Source organism: Phascolarctos cinereus, unplaced genomic scaffold (genome assembly GCF_003287225.1).
Source record: "Phascolarctos cinereus isolate Bilbo 61053 unplaced genomic scaffold, phaCin_HiC Scaffold_4;HRSCAF=312, whole genome shotgun sequence".
Lineage (NCBI taxonomy): Eukaryota > Metazoa > Chordata > Mammalia > Diprotodontia > Phascolarctidae > Phascolarctos > Phascolarctos cinereus.
This window is the reverse complement of record NW_027555847.1, coordinates 425,795,032-425,817,845: the sequence shown is the minus strand read 5'-3', so window position 1 is coordinate 425,817,845 and position 22,814 is coordinate 425,795,032.

The following is a 22,814-nucleotide window of genomic DNA, read 5'->3' as shown; positions in this document are numbered from 1 at the left end:
CAGTGGAATAAATTAGGCATACAATACACAGTAGTAAGTGACCATGATATTTTAGTGTTTGATAAACCCCAAAATCAAAGAACTCAAGAACTCATCATTTGACAAAAAATTCTGTTGAGGAACAGACTGGCAGAAACCAGGCATAGACCAACATCTCACACCAAAATCCAAAATAAAGTCAAAACAGGTGCATGATATAGACATAAAGGGTGGTATCACAAGCATATTAGGAAAATGTGGACAAATTTACCTGTTAGGTCTATGGACAAGGGAAAAATTTATGACCAAAAAGCCAAAAAAAAAAGACAGAGAGTATCAAATGAAATAAAATGGATAATTTTGATTACATGAAATTGAAAAGTTTTTACTTAAACAAAACCAATTTAGCCAAAAATGGAAGGAAAGGAGAAATCTGTGAAAATATTTTTGCAGAAATTTTCTGTGATAAAAACATCATTTTTCAAATATATAAGGAACTGAGCCCAATTTATAAAAATAAGAGCCATTCCTAAATTGATAAATCATAAAAAGAAATGAACAAGCAATTTTCAGAAGAAATCAAAGCTATCAACAGTAACATAAAAGTGTCCTAAATAATTGATTAGAGAAGTGAAAATTAAAATAATTTTGAGGCACCACATCACAACTATCAATTGACTAGAGTAAAAAAAATAGGAATATTATCATTGTTGGAGAGGATGTAGAAAAATTGGTACCTAAAAGCACTGCTTGTGGAGTTGTGAATAAGTAGATATTTGCCTTAAATTTCTGTGGTATGCAACAAAAGAAATAACAATAAACCATCTTTTATTAGATTTCTGACTATAAGACTCTCACAACTTAGTTATTATATTGTTCTCAAATTTGTCACATTACTGATCCCATATTCAAATTGTTTCCTACTTAGTAGAATTTGACATTGCTTACAGTTTGTGCCCTGTGGATTCACTGTTCAAGAATCTGTAGTCAGTTCCATTTCATAAGTAATTGGAGTAGGATTTATTTTGCTCATAGGCATACTGTCTCGGATAATAAAACTCCATTTTCCTTCATTCTGTTTTCCTCTTTCATTTCTACTTTTTTTTTTCTTCCTTTTGTTTTCCTTATGCCCAAACAGCCAAGGTATTACCTAAGGAAGAATAAATTTCACTTCAACCTTTAAGTCCAGAACTAGTTAACAATGAACAACAATTTCTCATAGAACTTGTGACACTTCATATTATAGGCTGACAAGATACCTCTGTAGGTGCACTGGTTTACCTAAGTCTTCCATAATAATTTCAGGATGTAAGCATTTTAATACAGTAAAGCACCAATCAATTATTTTGTTATTATTTCTCTTAAAATAGAATTTATTTTCATATTAACTTTACAAAAAGGAAATCTGTATTTTAAAAAGAAAGAAAAAGAAGTATTCTATTGGTGATGGTGGAAAGAAAGCTGATAGATCATTAATGTCATTTCAAAAGTGTATGGAATTCTTCATGTGCAAATTCCCTCTACCAATGTAGATGAGTAACCCTATAATTTACATTCTTAGAGAGTAGACTGAATCTAAGAGAAACCAAATAGTTTGCCTATGGTTAAAGTGTTGATTAATGTATATCAAAGGACCATCAATTCTTGCTGACTCTAAGATCAGTCTTCTGTCTATTATACCAGTTGTTCCCAAACTTTTTGGTCTTAGGATCTCTTTAAACTCATAAAAATGATTGAGAACCCTCCCCCAAAGATCTTGTGTTTATGTAGTTTATAGATATTTGTATTTACCATGTTAGAAATTTAAACTTCTTGTTTTATTATGAAAATTGCTTTGACCTCAAGGACCACTATGGAAAGGGTCCTGGTGACTCAAATTATGTTTCCTTTATTGACTTTAAACCTGAAGAAAAATAATTTATGAACATAGACACAACCACAGTCCTGGGAGCAATTTACCCTAATCCATCATTTATTTTGTAACCCCAGGATGAAGAAACAGGCACAATAAGGAGCAAACAATGCTAAAAAAATATAATTAGGAGATTGATTACTATGTAGAAAAAGTTGATCCTTTTAAGCTTAATTCAGAACTAGACAATATCAGTATTTCCAACCTAAGATATAGTTAGACAGATATATTCATATAAATATAGTTAGTAATCCTCTATTAAGCCATTTAGTTTATATATGTATTTGTAAACTACTTTAGCTTTAAAAAACAAAATCTCTCAAATACATTACTTATGTTTTATGTAAAAAACTTTATATTAATGCCCTTGTCTTTATACCAAAGTCTTTTTGCCCCCACATCAACCTTTTAATAAATAAAAACAAATAAGCAAAAAACAAATCTGATAATGACCACATTTCACAATATACATACACTAGTGTACCCTAGTAAACCTCTGTCTCTCTGCCACAAATGGGGATATATGTTTTGTTATCTCTTAACAGAGCCCTTCATTGGTTTATCAGTTATTTAGAATTTGACTTTCCTGTATTGTTGAAGTCATTATGTGTGTATATGTGTGTATTTATATGTACTTGTATGTATATTTTTCTTGTTTCTGCATCTTATGTTTTGTCTGTTTGCATGTTTTCCCAAAGTTTCTTGAAATTTTTCATATTCTTCATTTCTCATTGCAAAATAAGCTATTTTGTTTTCATATAGCAGCTTTTAAAAAATCCACTTAGTCTCCAATTCTTTCCAGTACAAAAAGTACAGAAATAAATACTTGGAGCTTTGTCTTTACCTTTTACTTCTTCGAGATACATAGGTAATGGTATGATCAACAGGTTAAAGGGTTTGGACAATTTATTCCATTTCATTGCATAATTCCAAATTGAAATCTAGAACTAAGGACCACGCTTCACAATTCCATCAAGAGTGCCTCTCAGTGTGCCTATCTTCTCACAAGATTCTATTCACCTGTCCCTTCATCTATTGCCATTTTGGTTATACAAAGAGTTCCAAAATCTTCTACAAAGTTTTAAGTTACTAATGTTTAAAACAGCTCTAAGACTTTCAAATACACTGTATTTACCTTTGGAACACCTTGTACTTGCTATTCTGGCCATGAGATGAAACTTCAGTTGTGCTATTTTGCATTTTGCTTTATATTAGTGATTTAGAGCATGATTGCATGTAGTGATCTGTAGTTTGCAATTTTTAGCTCATATCCTATAACCATATATCTATTCAGGAATGGCTTTTTCAGAGATTTATGTTGATTCTCTCTATGTTTTAGATATCATACTTATTTCAGTGTTGTTTAATTCAATTATTTCTCTCTGTTTTCTTTCAATTGTTTTCATTTATTGTATTCACGTGAAAGGTTTTAAAAATATCATATAGTCAAATCTATGTTATCTTTTATTATCTATTATATTCCTCTTTGCTAATTGAAGAATAATCATCTAATTCTCTTCTAATTTAAGTGTGTATTATTGTATTAAGTTATAAATTTATTTGTTGTAAGTTGTTGAGCTAAATTTAATTTCTGTTACACTGCTTTCCAATTTTCTGAGCAATCTTTGAAAAGAAAGGAGTCCTTCCCACAGTAATTTATGTTCATGAGTTCATCAAGCACTGAGCTACTAATACCTTTGTTTTCTTCTATTTCTTGTTTATTTATTTGGTCTGTTCTAATGATCAACCATTTTCTGTCTTCAAAAATATCGTCTGTTTTCAAAATGATTACTTGATAATATGTAGCTCAATGTCTTTTAGAGATTTTAGTATTTTCTATTTTTAAAAAAGATAAAAGGTCTACCAAAACTTTAAAACTTGGGCTTTTGAAAACATTTCAGTTATTTTATGTGACCATATTCACTATTGTGAAAACATTTCCTAAATTACCCATGATCCCATTATTAAAACTTATTATGTTATACATAGTCAGAGCTCCAGATTGGAGTGATATTAAAAGTAATGGCTACATGCCACTTCTCTGCTAAACAATGGAAAGTGAAAACATGTTCAGTAAAGGTAGAGGACTTCTCTTTAAATGTGGAATGGGGAAATGCCAGGTTTAGTTTCATCATCAAAACATGGATTCTTCTTCAGAATTCATATTTTTATTGGTTTTATATTAGACTTGTAGGAAGTAGCTTCCAGCTCGAGCATTAAATTGAAGTTCCATCTGCCTGCCTTTGGAAGTTGCTCAGTATGTTTAAAAAAAATTAAAAACCTCAGTATTCTACTTTAGAAAAGGCAGACACATATACCTGGTGTCCTGGCTGACATTCCCTCTCCTTTCTCTGACTCTGAAACCAAATTATGGATTAATTGACACTAACATGAATGTTCACTGCAGAATACAAAATATTGCTGAGTGCACAAAGGCATTCACAGCTACCTTTCAGAAACATAATGCATTTCTGCAGAAATACTATTTTAATGTAGCATAAAATAATACAATTTAATCTCTAAGCAGGTGTGACTGTAATGGAGAAAAAAGTGTAGTTACTCTTCTATTACAATCAGTTGAAATATATGTTATTATTTTGCTTTATTGTGAAATTATCTTTGGATAAGAAGACTAGTTTATTAACTTACAGGACTTGTCTTATTATTTAGAAGTAAACAAAGCTATATGTTTAAAAGAAAGAAAGAAAAATCTTTTTCACTCACCAGGTGTTTAATTTTTTTTTCTGTGAAACAGTTGAAATGATAAACCACAGAAAACTAGACCATATGGCCAAAGATAGCCAAAAGGAAGAGAATTATACTGTTAAGCTAGGTTAGTGGTACAAGTTTTAAATCATTAGTATTCCTTATAGAGCCATGCAGTAGCAAAATAAACTTTTCCCCCTTTTTTGGCAGCATTGTCAGAAATGTTTCTCATCTTTATATTTTCTTTTGCTCTTTCTGGATGAAAGTGTGCCTATGTCTGTATCGTCAGTATACATCCATTATAAGAAACATACTGCTATTAGATTCTTTAGCGCAGAAACTATGTCATTTCCTTTGTATCCATTTTGCTCTTTTGTTAATCAGCTACTGATTTGCCTTACTTGAAATATGTTAAAATGAATTGAGAACAGATAATAAAGTTTCTTCTACATACCCTTTGTTTACAGTGGTAGGGGTCCACAAATAGAAAAAATTATATGTAATGTCATATTTTTTTTCTTTAGTGTGTTTATTGGTTTTACTGGTGTTTTTCTTTCTCTTATTTAAAAAAAACATTTTTGTGTTAAGGATGGCATATACAAAAGAGATTGCATAAGGGAAGTGGTGGGGAATGGGATATGGGAGAAATGTAGCCAATGTAAAAAAAAATCAATAAAAACTATTTTTGAAAAAAAGTATTCTAAAAGGTTATAAGTGAAGGGACCTTCCTGTTAAAATATTCTAGAACAATGAGATTCCAGATACTAAAAGATGCTTGCAAAGGAGAATAAGGTTCCTCTGTTAGCAGCAGCTCTGGGGACAAACCTTTAGCAAGAGAACCCAAGCCAGCCACTCCTTTCTCCTGCCCAGGAGAGGTGGGATATATCACAAATATTTGATTTTATTGCCCCCTTCCCCCATCCAGTCCTTGAATCCTGCAAACAGTTTAACACTTGATTACAGATATCAGTATTAGATTTTGATACATCATTAAGTTTCAGCTATTTGGAAGGAAGAAGTGAATAATAGTGCTATACAAATGACCCTCACATTGTTCCCACCACCCACAAAATCCCCAGAGCTGTGATAGAACTTGAAATACCAAAGGTGTGATTGTGTCTCCAAATTTCTGAGGGAGCTGAGGAACAGGCTAGAGAGATTCCAGCAAGAAGGCAGTTCATTGAATGAAATCCATGTTTATGAAAGTAGTGACAAGGGCATAGCGACAATAGAAATAGATTTTCTGCTCTCTAATTCAGCTCTGCTCTCTTCCCTAGGCCATAGAACACCCTGTTTGCATTTTTCTCCTCTCCCTCTGCCTCCATCTCACACTAGAGGCCTGAGCTCTATTTCTACTAGCACTAGGGCTCTTATGGACATGTAGAGCAGCAGGTAGTGCCAGGAAAGGTCAAAGTCCTCTGATTCTAACCTATTTGCAAAAATGCTCAAATGCCTCTGCCTTGGAGTTGTGGTGGCTATGTCTTAAATCTTTGGTTTATAGAAGTCATTTTTGATGGATGTGAATGTTTCTACTAGGACGGGAAATTTTCCTCAAGCAGCGATATGTTTGTTAATACACATTAAATGTTCTCTACTTCTTTCTATCGCACTGTCTCTTGTTGTTTCTCTCTGTCTCTATCTCTTTCTCTGTCTCTCTCTCTCTGCCTCTTTCTGTCTGTCTCTGTTTCTCTGCCTGTCTGTCTTTGTCTCAATCTCTTCTCTCTCTCTCTCTCTCTCTCTCTCTCTCTCTCTCTCTCTCCTCTCTCTCTCTCTCTCTCTCTCTCTCTCCTTCCCTCTCTCCCTTGCCCTATAGCTATCTGTCCACCTTTCCATCTTCCTCCCCACACTGCCCATATTACCACATCATTGAATAAGAGTCAGTTAGCTCAATGTTGGACTTGTGCTAAGAGATCCTGAAACATGATATCAGGAAAAGTAAAAGTAAACCTATTGAATTTGTACTATCTTTTCTAATCAGGGTTGGTAACAAGCCAGTTAAACATGTAAGTAAGAAAATTTTAAAGGAATAACATATTGCTTAGCAGTTTAATGGAGGATAGTAGGATCACTGCACAATAGCTTTAGAGCTAGAAATAAACTTAGATAAACTCTTTATTTTATAGATAAGGAAACAGGTTCAGAGATCCTAAGGACCTTTAACTGTGGTGTCACAGGTAGTGTCAGAGATGGGATTTAAGCCTCAAGTCTTTAACTCCAAATCCAGTATCGTTTATCATGTACCATGTGCTTCTTCCTCCTCAGCTTCTTTTTCCTTCTCCTCCTCTTCTTCCTGCTCTTCGTCATCTTCTTCCTTGTCTTCCTATTCTTCCTCTTCCTCTTCCTCTTCTTCTAGTTGGCAGTAGGTGAACATTCCCAACCTACTGCCCCTTGAATTTTGTACATTTTGATACTGGAAATGCACATTAAAACCAATATTAAGATTTGTCTTATATTTGGAAGTCCAAACCTGAATTTGGGCGAAAACTTTTTTTTTTTAGTTTCTGAACCAAAATAGGAAAACCTGCTTTCCGAAATTTGTTAACCTGTTTTTATTAAGCTAAACATTTCATGCCTCTTGTCAACTTTGGAGGTTGAAAATACTATTTTAAATACTAATTAGTTAAAGTAGATATAATTTCTATAATGCTGTAATGGAAACCACTATATTTTTAAAATTCATTATCACTCTCAATTTTTCCTAAAAAAATGCAGTCTTGTACACACTCATTATAAATTATGTAAATCACAGAAACCATGATTAACGAATGTCAAATTGTAGGTCCTGACCCCAGAGTTCAAACTACCAAACTCAGGAATGTACTTAATGGAGCCAACTCTACCTACTTCAGAAGAGTGAATTGTTCAATTTTCATTGTGAACATTTTCATCTTAGAAATAGATGAATAGTATAAATCATGGATTGGCTAATTATTTTTTTTATTGTCTAGACTTAAGGAAGTGATAAAGAAAATATTAATAATGTAAATTAAACTTAAGAGTGTATTCCATCTCTACCCCCACCCCGACACTTATTATTTTCTCCTAGAGAGTCTGTTGTTAAACATTTACCAGCATACTCATGCTCAAGTATCACATAAAACTTCCATCAAGTTACATTTCTTAAAGAACAAACCATCAATAAAGTAGCCACGGTTTTATGCAAGGACGGGATGTTGTTTTCTGATTTTTTTTTACTCTTTTAACATAGTCACCATTTTTTTCAATCTTCATTGAATTTTGAGGGGGTTGGGATCATTGTCTTCAGAGAACGCTCTGCAATGATGCTCAAAACCCTTCATTAGATCATATATATACAATTATAATGAATCCTATATAACAAGATTGGATTATGTTTTCCTAAGTACTTTAATTTATACTTTTCTATACTGGAATTCATCTAGAACATTTCAGCCAATGCAAATAATATGGAGAATATTGGGTTATTAGCTTATTAATTAATTAAAATGCTATTAAAATAGGAAAATATTTTAAAGATGATTTGGTTTAAATTATAGAAAATATGATTATACATTAAGAACCTAGCTTAAATCTGAAAAAAAAAAACCTGAAGCCTTTTTGAGCAACTTATTTCTCTTTCCCTTTGAATGCTTGACTTGTAAAGGTGACTAATAATTTACCCTTCTTTCTCTGTCCAAACACTTACTGATACATACATTTAATCTTATACTCTTCTCCTGGGGTATTTTTGACCTCTCTGTGACAATAGGTTTCCCCTCCCTAGTGGTCTTCAGAAAAAGATCAGTTGACCTCTTGTTAGAGATGTTGTAGAAGGAATTATTATTCTGCTGGAAGTTGAACTAGATGGCCACTGAGGCCCTTTCCAACTCTGTATTTCTCTGATTCTAAAGTGTCTGGTTTCAGGTTCCCAGTGTTTTGGGTTTTCTTGCAAATTAGCTTATTTTTCTTTTCTTGAACTAACATTATTTTCAAATGCAGACATATTACTCATGGCAAAGAGCATGAGAGAGATAAGACATACACAGAAACCAACAGAGAAATAGGGGAATATAGTGCAGTCAAACAAACAAACAAAATAAAGTTATGGGAGACAGCATAACTATCTTTAAAGAAGATGAGATGGATTTCTTTTGCTTTGCTTGGCTCAGAAGGCAAAACTAGTTCATGTGGATGGTGAACACAGCCAAATAGACTACATAGAAGGAAAAACTTCCAAACAATGAAGGTTCTCCAAACATGGGCATGGCTGCCTCAGGAGGTAATGGGTTCTAACAGTCTTCAAGCAAAGGCTATACAGCCCAACTCATTGAGTACATTTTAGGGAGTATTCTTGTTCAGGAATGAGTTGGGCTATTGGGCCTCTCAGGTTTTTTCAATTCAACTTTTATAATCAGTTGGATTAAAATGGAGAAATTTTTAAGCTTAGTTACAAGATTTTTTTTTGCCCTAAAATATGTTCTGCTCTGGATTTTCTTCAAAAAACACTTCCACTGAAAAATAACAGAATTAAGAAAAATGCTTCATTGTCTCCTGTAAATGGCTAGTTCATCTTCTTTCACATAAAGTTATGTGTGTTTTAAACTCTTCCATCTTGTTGGATCCTTCCATTCACAATTGCTGCCTCACTGATTTCAATGGAACTCTTCAGAACGATCATGAAAGATCATCAGAGTTGGAATTCTCAATGTCAAATAGTCTAGAAACCCTTAATCCATTTCCTGATGTCACTAATTCCCACCCAATGTTTTTATTTCCAATTGAATTCAGATATTTTTGCCAGCATTTCATAATACTGAGCAAAAGAAATCTGTGAGATGAGAACAAAAGTTTCTCCCATTTTGCCTGCTTTTATATACAAGCCTAGTTTTTTGATAATGCAAAATCATTCTCTTTTACCCTCCTTTTCAATCCTCACAATTTTTAAAAATTTCCTACAGCCAACTATAGTAGCTAATAAATGTAGATGTGTATTATAACTGCTTGCAGGTCAAAAATCTAGTGCTGGAAGGGACTTTAGAAGCCAAATAGTTTGATCCCTTTATCTTTCAAATGAGGAAACTGAATCCTAAAGAAGTTAAATGTTTCGTTCAAGTTCACAGGAGGAGTAAGCATCAGAAAGATTTGTATGCAGGTCCCCTGATCCCAAAGCCACTTCTCTTTCCAACATATAAAACATGAATCATTCTAGGTTTCGCTATTGAAGTAAAGGGGAGACTGTGAGGCAATTTTTGAAACAAGCAGGATTCAATAAGTAGCTGTATTAAACAGAGAACCATGGATCTTTCCAAACTTACTGATTTTTCACTCTGACCAATGCTGGAAGCAAATTCTAAGGGCTTGTTGTGCATAGCAGATTGTTAGGGGCAGAGTGATTTTACTACATAAATATATACACCTATCATTTGTAACTCTCTACAAAAGTGCTACCCCAAAGTCTCATTTCAGTGCGCAAGTAATTCTGGGTTCTCAAAGGCTATGCCAACAGATTTCAAGCTCTTGTAGTTTCTAACATGCTAGAAAAAGCTTCATTATTGGCCCTAATAACCAACTATTTCTAATATTTAGGAACATACCTAACTAGATGAACATGGAGAGATTCATCATCAGTAAAATGATTGTTAGGCAATGAATTTTTTTGTCATGGAAACAAGGAAAATTGATAAAAAAAAAAAAAAACCCTTCCTGGATGGAGGGAAGGACAGACAGAGAGAGAAACAGAAACAGGTACAGAAAGAGACAGGCAGAAAGACACAGAGAGACAGACAGAGAGACACAGAGACAGACAGAAAGACAGAGACAGAGACAGAGACACAAAGAGAGACATAGAAAGAGACTGACAGAGATAAAAGAGAGAGAGAGAAAGAGAGAGAGAGAGAGAGAGAGAGAGAGAGAGAGAGAGAGAGAGAGAGAGAGAGAGAGAACCTCAAGCTCATGTTTAAGTCTAGGACTATAGGTAATATTTTTTAAATTTTTTTTCAATTGATAAGCCTCAGTTTTCTCTTCTTCTCACCTTCCCCGTTGTACAATATAATAAATAATAAAAAAACAAAGCCCTCAAAATAAAGAAGCATAATCAAATAATATAATTTGTTCTTTTCTATTTATGTAGCTAACTATTTGGTAACCAACTCAGAATGAAATTAAAATTAGCTTGTCATTATATGGAGAGAAAACCCATTATAAAAATGCAAACAGCAAATAATTAAGATTTAACAGTAAGCAATGCCAGTTCTAGACAGGTAAGGTGGGGGAGAGGGAAAGAAATGGAGAAGGATAAATTCCCCCAGGCCTCAGTTGTTATGACAGTCAGGGAAATTAAAAGATTCTTACCAGGAAAATTACCCTTTAAGTTGGTCACTAAGCTAGACAAGGTTCCAACTGCTCTTGATTATATTCATTTTGAGGTAGCAATGCCATTCACTTTCATTCAGAAAAGCCCTGATGTTGACGTAAATTTGCAACTTGGAGCTTTTCTACTTACTCTTCCTGGAGTTCCAGAGTTCCACATGCACATGTGCACACACACACACACACACACCATAAAATTTCCTCTCCTATCTGGTTTGTCTTCTTTCCATGAGTCTTCAGTCCATTTTTCTAAATGGGGAAAAATTCAAAAATTACATGAGCTATCAGCCCCTTTACCAATGAAGTGTAGGATTAAAAATATAGATATATAGGGGCAGCTAGGTGGCACAGTGAATCGAGCTCAGGTCTTGGAGTCAGAAGGACCTGAGTTCAAATGTAGTCTCAGGCACATGACACTTACTAGCTGTGTGACCCTGTGCAAGACACTTAACCCTAATTGCCTCACCAAAGAGTAAAAAAATATAGATAGATAGATAGATAGATAGATAGATAGATAGATAGATAGATATTTGTGTGAATGTGTGTATGGAGAGAGAGAGAGAGAAAGAGAGAGAGAAAGAGAGAGAGAGAGGCATGTATGCCCTTTTCTGCTTTCTCAATGTCAGTAGTTGAATAATAGTAGAGCAAGAGATTCTAAGAAAGTATAATTTTTAGATCATCCATAAAAATGGCATTTTTAGTCTTTGTCCAATGGCCACTAGGTTGTTAAACTTCTAGAGGAACAGAAATATGTTAATATTGACTTTATTTTTTATAACTAAAGCTTTAATATTTAAAGAAGTTGCAGCTGAATTTGAAGAATGACTCATAGATTGGTCTTAGAGAAGCAAATAAAACAGTTGACAAAATATATTTTAAAATGTACCCAAAGGCAACAAGGACCATCATTTCATGAATTTCTTAGTTATCTTGCCTTAGATTCCATGACAATTATATTCAAAATGAACCAGGTTATCATATGGCTAATTGCTTCAATGCAAAGTGAGAATAGGTGGAGAAAGTGAAAAACATACAGGAAAATATAGTTTCATAAAAATAATCATAAGAATCCAAAGACTCACAGGAGGTTTAGAAGCCTCATTCCTATTCATTATGAAAAGTTTCTACAAGAGAATTCACAATATCATAATACAATAGGTCTAAAAATGGCAGATGTCATAAAGGTTAGGATCTAGCTTAGAGTATGTGCTGCCCAGTACAGCCTCCTGAGTGCAGCCAAAACACATTAAAATGTAATTGAGAAATATTTACCAAAATAAATAAAATGTAATAAAAATAGATAATGTTAGCATGTGGTTTTCTAAGTCCATAAAATGCCTATAGTTATCCTTATTTATGGTTTAGTGACCCCTTATTTCTACTTGAGTTTTAAATCAATCATCTAGTTCCATTCTGCCCTTCCATTTTAGAAATCAGGAAACTAAGTCCCAGAGAGGCTCAATACTTTTGAAAGGTCTAAGCTCACAGAGATAGTAAGGTGGAAGGTATTGGGTGAGGTGGCACTAGAAAAAAAAATTGCCACACATACATGAATAAAATTTCTTATAGTTTTTTTCTTTTCTTTTTCTTTTTGTAAAGGTCCAATAATTTCACTAGCAAAAATGCCTTTATCAAAACAATCAACACTGGCCCTGAGAAGTGGATTGCCCAGGGTTAAACAACTAGCATGTGTCAAAGTTAGAACTGAAACTCAGGTCTTCAAGACCAAATGCACCCCCATCATCCATGCCATTTGTGTTCTCCTGCAATAAGAAACTCACCTCTCAGCCCTTTGCAAAATTCCCTATGACTACATTGCTCAATTGAAATTATGATCTCTAAATGTATCAATTATCTCTTAAATGTCAATCTCAAGATTTTTTTCATTCCTCATCCTTCTGTACCTATCTTCTACATTTGACATTATTGACCACAATCCACCAATGAACTCTCAAAGAGGGAAAAACATAAAAAGGACCAGTTGGATTTTATTAGTGAATTCTATCAAACATTCAAAGAACAATTCCAATATTTCATAAACTGTAGAAACAGGAAAAAAAATAATCCAACCAAATTTCTTCTGTAATGCAAATACTGCCTTCTTAAGTAAACCAGAGAGGGACAAATAGAGAATGAGAACTATAAACTAATATCACCAATGCTTATTAATACAGAATATTTTAAAAAGAACCTTAGAAGAGTAGATAAAGGAATGCATGAAAAGAGTCATATACTATGGACAGGTTGGCTTAGATGCATTAGTTGATTCAGTACAATTAAAACTATTTTGCACAAACAAAAAATGCAATTAAAATTATTAGGGGAATAGTTAAATGGAGGGAAATTGAATAAAATTTATTTGAAAAAGGTCCAATATCTAAGATGTAAAGTAAAATAATATGATTCAAATATGTAAAAATGTCAATCATTGCCTAATAGATGACTTGTCAATGGCTATGAGTACACAGTTCTTGAAGAAAAAATTTTAAATTATTAATAGACATATTTAAAAAGCTACCAAATCACTAGTAATTAGAAAAATGGAAATGAATACAATGCTGAAGTTTTACCTCACTTTCACCAGACTGACAAATACAACAACAACAAAAAATGAAAGTAACAATTCTTGGAGGCTATTAGAAGAGAGAAATAGTAACATAATTGTTGTTGGAGTCCCAGGCTGTGTATTAGGGCAACTTTCCAGGAAGTTTAGGATATATTTGGTAATATATCCTAAAATCTAATGAACTTTGATTTGGTAATATCATGCCTAGGGCTGTACCTCAAAGAGATTTTTAAAAGAACAAGGTATGTACGATAGTATTTATAACATCTCTTTTTTGTAGTTTCAAAGAACTAAAGATTAAGCAGATATGCATAAACTGGGGTTTAGCTAAATAAATCATGGTATATGACTGTACTGGAATAGTACTGTGTCATAAGAAATGATAAAAAGGACAATTTCAGACAAATCTGGAAAGACTGAAACAAAGAGCGAAATAATGAAATTCTGAAGACAGTTTATGCATTAGCAGCACCATTATGAACAAACACAACTAAAAACTTAACAACTCTAATCAATGCAATGACCACCATGATTCTAGAGGACAAGCATGTTATCCATGCTTCTCCTGATGGTGATGCTATGACTTAAGAAGATTAAACTTTCTTGTTTAACATAGTGACCATGTGCCTTTTTGCTTGATTAAGCATATTTAACAAAGAAGTGTTTTTTTTTCCTCTTTAAACTGTTGTGGGGAAGAAGTTAATTCACATTATTAACAAAATGAAAAAAAAGATGAAATTAAGAAAAGAAGTTCTGATGCACTTGGATAAATGCACAGAGGAGAAAGAAAGTCGGTGGGAAGGGGCAGCTAGGTGGTACAGTGGATAGAGCACCAGTCCTGGAGTCAGGAAGATCTGAGTTCAAATCTGGCCTCAAACACACAGCACTTACTAGCTGTGTGACTCTGGGCAAGTCACTTAACCCCAACTGCCTCACCAAAAAAAAAAGTCAGTAGGAAAAAGATAAGCAGGAAAGCTTTGAAAGTCATATTGAATTCATAGTATACTTAGAGAAAAAACAAACTATATGTAACTAGCCACTGTACTCATTCTTTAGCCAATTACATTTCATGTTCATGGGCCAAAGGGCAACTCTTAGGAGTAGGAGATAGCTCTTTCCAATTCTGTTCATTTGAACCACCAGGGAAATCAAGTGGTGGAAATTAGGAAGAGAGAGTTCCAGGTATGGGGGACAGCTAGTGAAAATTCCTGGAGTTGGGAGGCAGAGTATTTTTTGTGAAGAGCAGGGAGGCCACTATCACTGAATCTCAGAGTTTGTTTGGGGGTATAATGTATAAGAAGACTAAATAATTTGAAAGAGGCCAGGCTATAGAAGGCTTTAAAGCCAAAGAGATTTTATGTTTGTTCCTGGAGGCAACTGGGAACAACTGGTTTTGACTGAATAGGAGGATGACATGATCAGACTTGAGCTTTAGAAAAATCTATTTGATGACTGAGTAAAGGATGGATTGGCATGAGGTGTGAGAGAGAGGTCAACTAGCAGATTACTACGATAGTCTAGGCAGGAGGTGATGAAGGCCTGCCATTTATTTAATAGACCACAACACATTCCAGAATTTCTGTCCATATTCTAAAATCAATATGAGAGCTGCATTAACTGAGCATTCTGTACATATTCAAATAGACTAGAACCATCGGCCGGAACCCCATGTTGCATACACGTGGTGCTGATTTGGGACTGCCTATGCAATTTACTTTTTATGTTCTACTTTGCATATCGAAATCTTCATGCTATTCAGTGCTTGTTAAGTTTAGATTTTTTTTTTTGAGACATATACATCAGTTGTTGATACACTCTTGGTTGTGGTAGATTCCCCTTGATATTTTATTTATTCTCATTTCAGTTAAATCCAAGCTGTTGCAGTGCAACACCATTCATCATTTAGTAACAAAATGAACAGAATGACGAAAACATGAAACAGCCTCATATACACTTAGATTATCCTCCTCTATATGCTTTGGGGACAACAATAATTATGGATCTTTCCATTTTGGGTAGATGGGTTTGAGGAAGTAGGGGGAGTATTAAAAAAAAACACAATCACACACACACACACACACACACACACACACACATATTGGCCTTCACAAATATTTCTCATTTCCAGAAACAAATTTTCATTCATATCTCTCAGGTTTCTTATATTTTAATACTACCATTATTTCCTAGATTAATGGTTCCCTTTCTACACATTCTGAGATGCTGTTGCTTCCTCAACCCTATTACGGTCACTTATTCAACCTAAATTAAATGACAAGTCATGGCAATTAACTTAACATTCTTTCAAATAATTAGGCTAATTAGATATTGGGCTAGAGAGTACTGGAAGAAACCAAGCATCAGCACTACGTTAACATGCCATTATGGCCACCAACTTTGAATTCATATACATACACACACATATACGTATATACACATACATGTATATACACAGATATGCAAATATACACATATATAAATATGTGTGTATACATACATATACATGCATGTAAACTCATATACACACATATATATATATATTAAATAATATCTAATACTTGGTCATCTGTCTATGCCAGACTTGCATATTTTTTATGTGTTTGCACACTGCTTTGTATAAATTATCTCATTTGAGGCAGGTAAGTATAGCAGTGCACAGAGTGCTGAAACTGGAGTCAAGAAGATCTGAGTTCAAATTCAAAGGAAAACACTTAGCAGCTGTCTGACCCTTGGCAGTCTACCTCTGCCCTCAGTTCCCTCAACTGTAAAATGGAGATTATAATAGGACCTGCCTTCTAGATATATAGATATAGATGGATAGATAGATAGATGTGTATATGTATATATAAAAACAAACATATATTTACATATACACATATATGCACACACATATGCAAATATATATTGTGTGTATATATGTGTGTGTATGTATAAGTATATATGTATTTGTCAGCATTTATGTGTATATGCATACATGTGTATATGTGTGTATGCCTATGTGTATTGAGTATGTGTGTATACACATGTATACCATATGTGTATAGATGTGTGTATTGTGTATATGTGGACATATATATTTATTTTGTATATATGCCCACATATACATGAATGTGTGCACAAATGTGTATATATACACATATGTGTTTGTATGTTTCTTCCTCATCTGAATTCTAAACTAACTATATTGCATATATAACTAGGTCAATTTTTAAAATACATCTAATATTATATATTCAGCAAGACCTAGATGACTCATCTTATCATAAATAAATACTAATTAAGACTTCTATTAGAAAGATTTAGCAGAGACAATCTGACATTTCATAACTCACCGGTTAATCTGAAGAGACAGTGGTATCTTAAATATCAATCAGTAGATAATAGGCTAAAGATGACAAAATGTGTTAAATTTTAAAGTGCCCTCTCCCAACTAGCTCTTTTATGGTAATTTGAAATACAAACATCTTCTTTCATTTATTTAAATGTAGAGTTTCCATCTGGGGGTGGGTGGGAGATAGGGTGAAGGTACCTAGAGAAAGAAAGAGAGAGAAAGACAGAGACAGAGAGACAGGGAGAGAAAGAGGGAGGGAAGAAGGAAGGAAGGAAAGAAGGAAGGAAGGAAGGAAGGAAGGAAGGAAGGAAGGAAGGAAGGAAGGAAGGAAGGAAGGAAGGAAGGAAGGAAGGAAGGAAGGAATGGAGGGAGGGAGGGAGGGAGGTTCTCTGAAACATAGTTTTGAAATGCATAGAAGAGAAGAGAAGAAAAACTATATCCACAAAGGATAGCTTTGAAAGTTACAAGTTGAATTAATCATACACCTATACACTTGAAAATCCATAGCAGTACAGATCCACAGTTTATAGATAATCCTCTCCATTCTACTAAGTGTATAGAAGTTGATTTTTATTGATTTATAGTCAATTTTGTCAAGTTTAGAATTTTTCAAAATAGAAAAATGTATAGCTTTAATGGAGACAAATTAGTGTGAAAAATAATATGAAGTTAGATAAAATTTTCCTAACGTGACATTAGATGAACCTATGAAATTTGATAGTATTTCTCCAATTTTTCATTCTTTATAGCAGATTTTTTTTTTTGCAAAAGCAAGATTACCTTTGTGGTGGTATTATTATTATTATTATTTTCTTTCTTTCCTTCATGCCTATCACAGATACTGCTAGGTGAGGTATTCAAGTGCCCCATGAAATGAAATTTGTCATTGATTTTAGGACTAGTTGGTAAGTTGTTCTTCATTCTCGATGAGGACCAAAATGACATCACTATATTGGGGTCAAGGTAGAGTGTGTCTGCCTGTGTCTGATCAGACCTATATGACCTCAGAAGGCACTACCTCAGGTCGAGCACAGATAATCCATATGACTTTACGATTACAATGTGACCAACTCATTCAGGTTAAAAAATGCAGTCACCTCCAACCCAGGAACTAGACCTGGAATAAGATTTTATTTTTAAAATGTGTGGAGAGGGATTTCCCTTCCCCCTCACTTCATTATGCTCATTGTGTGTTGAAATGCCTGTATTAGGATTCTTCTAGACAATTAGAACACAATTTCAGTCAATAGCATTCAAGATGAAATCTACAGAAATCCAATCCAAAGTTAAAATTAGAAAGAAAGGTAACATTAAATAAAGGACCTGACAACATCTAAGCAAATCCAGACCTCTATCATTACCTACTGTATAAATAGCTCTGCCCTCATGTAAATACCATTCTAGACTTCTTGCCATAGCCAGGTATGCAATTTCTTCTATAACAACCTTCTCATTGCAGTTTATTTGGATTTTAGGCACTCTAAAATTAATAGAGTTACTTGAATGAAGGGACTATTAAATTCCTTGCTGGAGGAATATAAGCACAAATAAGCATAAGTGTAATAAGCTAAAATTTATCAGGCAGACATAGACAATTAATGAGATCATAAAACACAAAATTTAAAAAAAAGAGTTATAGATAATTTCATCCTATTTTTAGCATCTCTTACAGATGACATTGATATTAAAAGTCAAAATATACATTCCATAGCTAAATTGTTGTAGGCATGAGAAATAACATGTGGGGAGAAAATCAAAATGGACTAGGGTATTATTCAATCAACTCTCTTCAAGATGCCAGTAATTATGATGAGAAATTATGTGCATGACATGTCATATGCCCTTACTTGGGATTATCATTTTAATTCTACAATGTATTAAAATCCTTCCTTTCTATAATAATATGTATGAATAAGTTTGTGTTTACACGAGTGTGTATGATATATACATGTGTATATGTACAATGTATTATATATGTATTTATGCAGTAGTAATGTTAAAAACTGACAATTGTTTAATTGAGACATCTGGTTTTAGCAGGCGTTTTGCAAGTTGGAGCAAAACTGTATTTTGTAGAGAAGGAAATATTATTGTTCAATCTTTTCTCTTCCTTTTTGCAGTTAGAAAATAATTAGAATAAAAACATCACTGGTTGATTGTCTATACCTCTTCTCAATTAACATAAAAACAAATTGAAATTTTTGCTTGAGGGAACCAAAGAAACAGCAAGGAGCTGTTTTCTCCTTCCTGCTGTATTTCTCTTTGTGTCATCTTTTTTGAAATATTCTTTTGAATTCTGGACCAGTTCTTTCCGTCTCAGTGTGTCATTAAAAAAAGAAAAGAAAGAAAAGAAAAAGAAAAAAGAAAAAAAAAACCTCTTTCTGTTAGTAGGCCTCTGTGTTCTGTTAATGCCACAGGTGAAAATTGTATCCACTGTGGGTTGCTTTAATGTAGATAATTTGCCTTTCCCTCAGTCTCCCCCTGTTATCCATCTATGTAGGTGTCCTTTAGTTAGACATACAACTATCATTTCAAGGGCAGTGACAGAGACATGCCCATGTTGGGCTTTCTTAAACCTAAGATGCCTTTCTGCAGTCTAAAATATATCAAATTAAATGGTTTTCAGCTTTAGCAGAAACTGTTTGGAAACATTCTGAAATTTTTAGTGTTGCATGAGTCACTCTCTTTTATATATCATAAAATGGCAAATGTCTGATAAATGATAACTTGCTTGGAAGTTGGGGCACTACAAAAATAAACATACCAATCACCCAGCAGAAACAGTAGGATTGCAACATGGATTTTCTATTCTTACTCTACTGACTACTGAATAATAGAAAAGGAAGAAAAACAAAGCAAAACATTCATTTATTTTGTTTGTTTTTTTTTATAGAGATAAAAGCTAGCTAGGCTGTAACTGTAATTGGTGCACTTTATCGGATTACCTTTGCAAGATAATGAAGTTATGTGGAAAAATTATTGCATTGTAATAATAAACCCATTATTATGTAATTAAAGTTAAAAAACAGAATCTGGGGACATTAATCATATTTTGTGACTGTGGTTTATTAGAATAGTTATATGTAAACATTGAAGAATAATTCTGAGAGGGAAATGGGAAACAAATAGTGACAAGGTAGAAACAGGACTGGTTTGTTGTATTGTTTGTTTTGGTTTTTTAACAGCTCTTAGTCTTAATAGTGCCACATAAAAATGAGTTTGAGTGTTTTTCAAAGTTAGGTTTAAAAAATTAACATTTACCTGATATTCAGTATAGTTTTGATGGGGAGCTGAGGATGAATCCCTAAAAGGTTCTGGACTTTCCCACACAGCCCAGTACCCAGTATGCACCTGAGACATCTAGCCCACCCCAGCCTACCTTGATTACTTAATTAACTTGTTTGCAACTCCTAGATCCCACCCACATCTTCCCAGTATTTCTATAGAAAAACATTTGTCTCATCCTCATCAAATACACAGATTCTTAAAGTCTAGACTGTTTCTATTGGCAACATAATAAACCTTGTCTCTGACTGAAATAAGACTTGAGTGGCAGAATTCTTTCAAGGCAGACCTGCCCTGTATTTCAAGGTTCCTAACACCCTTAGACTGCATCAGTTTAAGTCATGTCAATAGCAAAGGAATAAACTATATGTAGACTTTTGGTATCTTCATTTGAAAAAGAAATGTGCTTCTTAAAAATTAATTAAATTTTAAATCCTAAGAAGAATTTTTAAAAATTTCTGCTGGAAAATTCATAAAGCTCAATTCAAGAACATATTACACTTTAAAAGAAACTGCAAAAAAAATACTAACCCATTTGGCCCCTTTAAAACCATTTTCCTGAGGACTTCCTCACAAGAGTTTTATTCTCTGTTTCTATGCCAGGTATTTCTCAGTATGTTTATGGGACTCTTTTAGAACCATTTGAAGGTATATAAGAGGTTATATTGGTATAATAGTTAGAGGTGTAATGATAGAATGGAGAGTGCTAACCTTAGGCCAGTCATTAAACCTCTCAGTGCCTCAACGAAACTTTTTAAGACTTAATTGCAGAGCATTTGTTTATATATACATACATACATACACACACACACACACACACACACACACACACACACTCATACACATACATACATACATACATATATAAGCACACATATATACTATACATGCATACATATATACATATATAAACACACATACATACATGTATATGCCTATATATGTATGTATATACACCCATACCTTTTATATATGCACATATACATATGTGTGTATGTATGTATACACATGCGCACGCGCACACACACACACACACACACACACACATATCCACATAGGTGATACCCCTATGCCACTGAAGTCACAAGACTAGACTGTTGAATGCAGCTAATTACAAACCGACTGAAGCTGACCTTATCCTGGTTCCCAGATTCATGAATTTCCTTAGGCTAACCAGATATTGCCACCTTCCCCAAGCCTCTGGCTATTTTGTAAATGCTCAACTCTCCCAGGCCTCCAGAGATGTCCATGTTTTTTCTATGGACTTTCAGTTGTTATACAAAACAACTTACCTTATAAAACCTTAGAATGCTCCAATCCCCTTTAACCAGTAATTGGGCCAGAATTGTATCCCTCTCTCACTGCCCTGGTACTCTATATTGTGACCAATGCCCTCTTTGGGCACCTCAGCCCTGTTGCTGTGTGGCATCCTGAGCTGCAACTCCATTGCCTTGATCAAAGTTCATATTTGTTGCTGTATTAATGGTCTCTTCTTTAACTTAGGTTGACAGAGAGATAGATGGTAGATAGATAGATAGATAGATAGATAGATAGATAGATAGATAGATAGACAGGTAGATAATCTTATACCTACCTACCTTTTTAGTCTAATTTCATACATGAAATGTCCTTAATTAACTCTACTTTGCAGCCAAAATGAGCTGATATATGATCAGAAGGTGGAAACTTCATCTATCACTTTTGTGTATTTTCACAGGTGATTCTCCATGGTTGGAGTGTAGTGCCTCCCAATCTTTACCTCTCAGAACCTCAATCAAAATTTCATTCTTCAAAAGAGAATATTATGTTCCCATTTTCTTCTCCTATCTAGATATTCAGTTACTACTGACCTTTGTGATCTCCAGTACCTTTATGACTCTGAGTTCCCTCCTCTGGGTCCATCCTAAAATGTTGCATCCAGAAACACACACACACACACACACACACACATACACACACACACACACACACACACACACACAATCTTCATATGTTGTCTGAAGAAGACATAGAACAATGAAAGTATCATCTCACTCATTTTGATTCTATGCCTCTCTTACTTCACACTAGAATTACATTAACTTTAGGGGCATCATTTCACAACATTTACTAAGTTTTCCCTCCACTACAACCCTTAGATCCTTCTCAAACTTCAATCTTTCAATACCTCCTCCATTTTGTAATTTTGAAATGACTTTTCAAAAAAATGAAATGTAAGACTAAATTTATCCAAAATTTTAGGTGGTCCCCAATACTATTCTGAATTCTAACACTTTTCAGCCTGTGTTTAAACCATTTACCTCCACACTGCATAATCTGCAGATCTGATAAGCATGCCAAATGAGATAATATATGTAAAACATTTTTTTTGGAACAGTAAAGTGCTAGGTAAGTATGAATTGTTATCATTTATTATTCTTCTTATCTTTTTCAATGGAATTCATTTTTGAAAGAGTCCTAGGACAAGTTGCTATAATGTTATCTTTTTTCCATATCTAATGTTCCATAAACTTTACAAAATCCAATCCTGATTCCATATTCTGGAGTGGAAGTCACCCGGGTTTCTCAAACACTAGGTCAAAAGCTCTAACCAGCTTCTGCTGTGCACTAGAAAAAATGAATATAGCCACAATAAGAGCTGGCCTCTTTTTCAAGTCCCCATCTAATTAACCGTGGAAAGGGACAACACCAGTAGGCCAGATATTTGG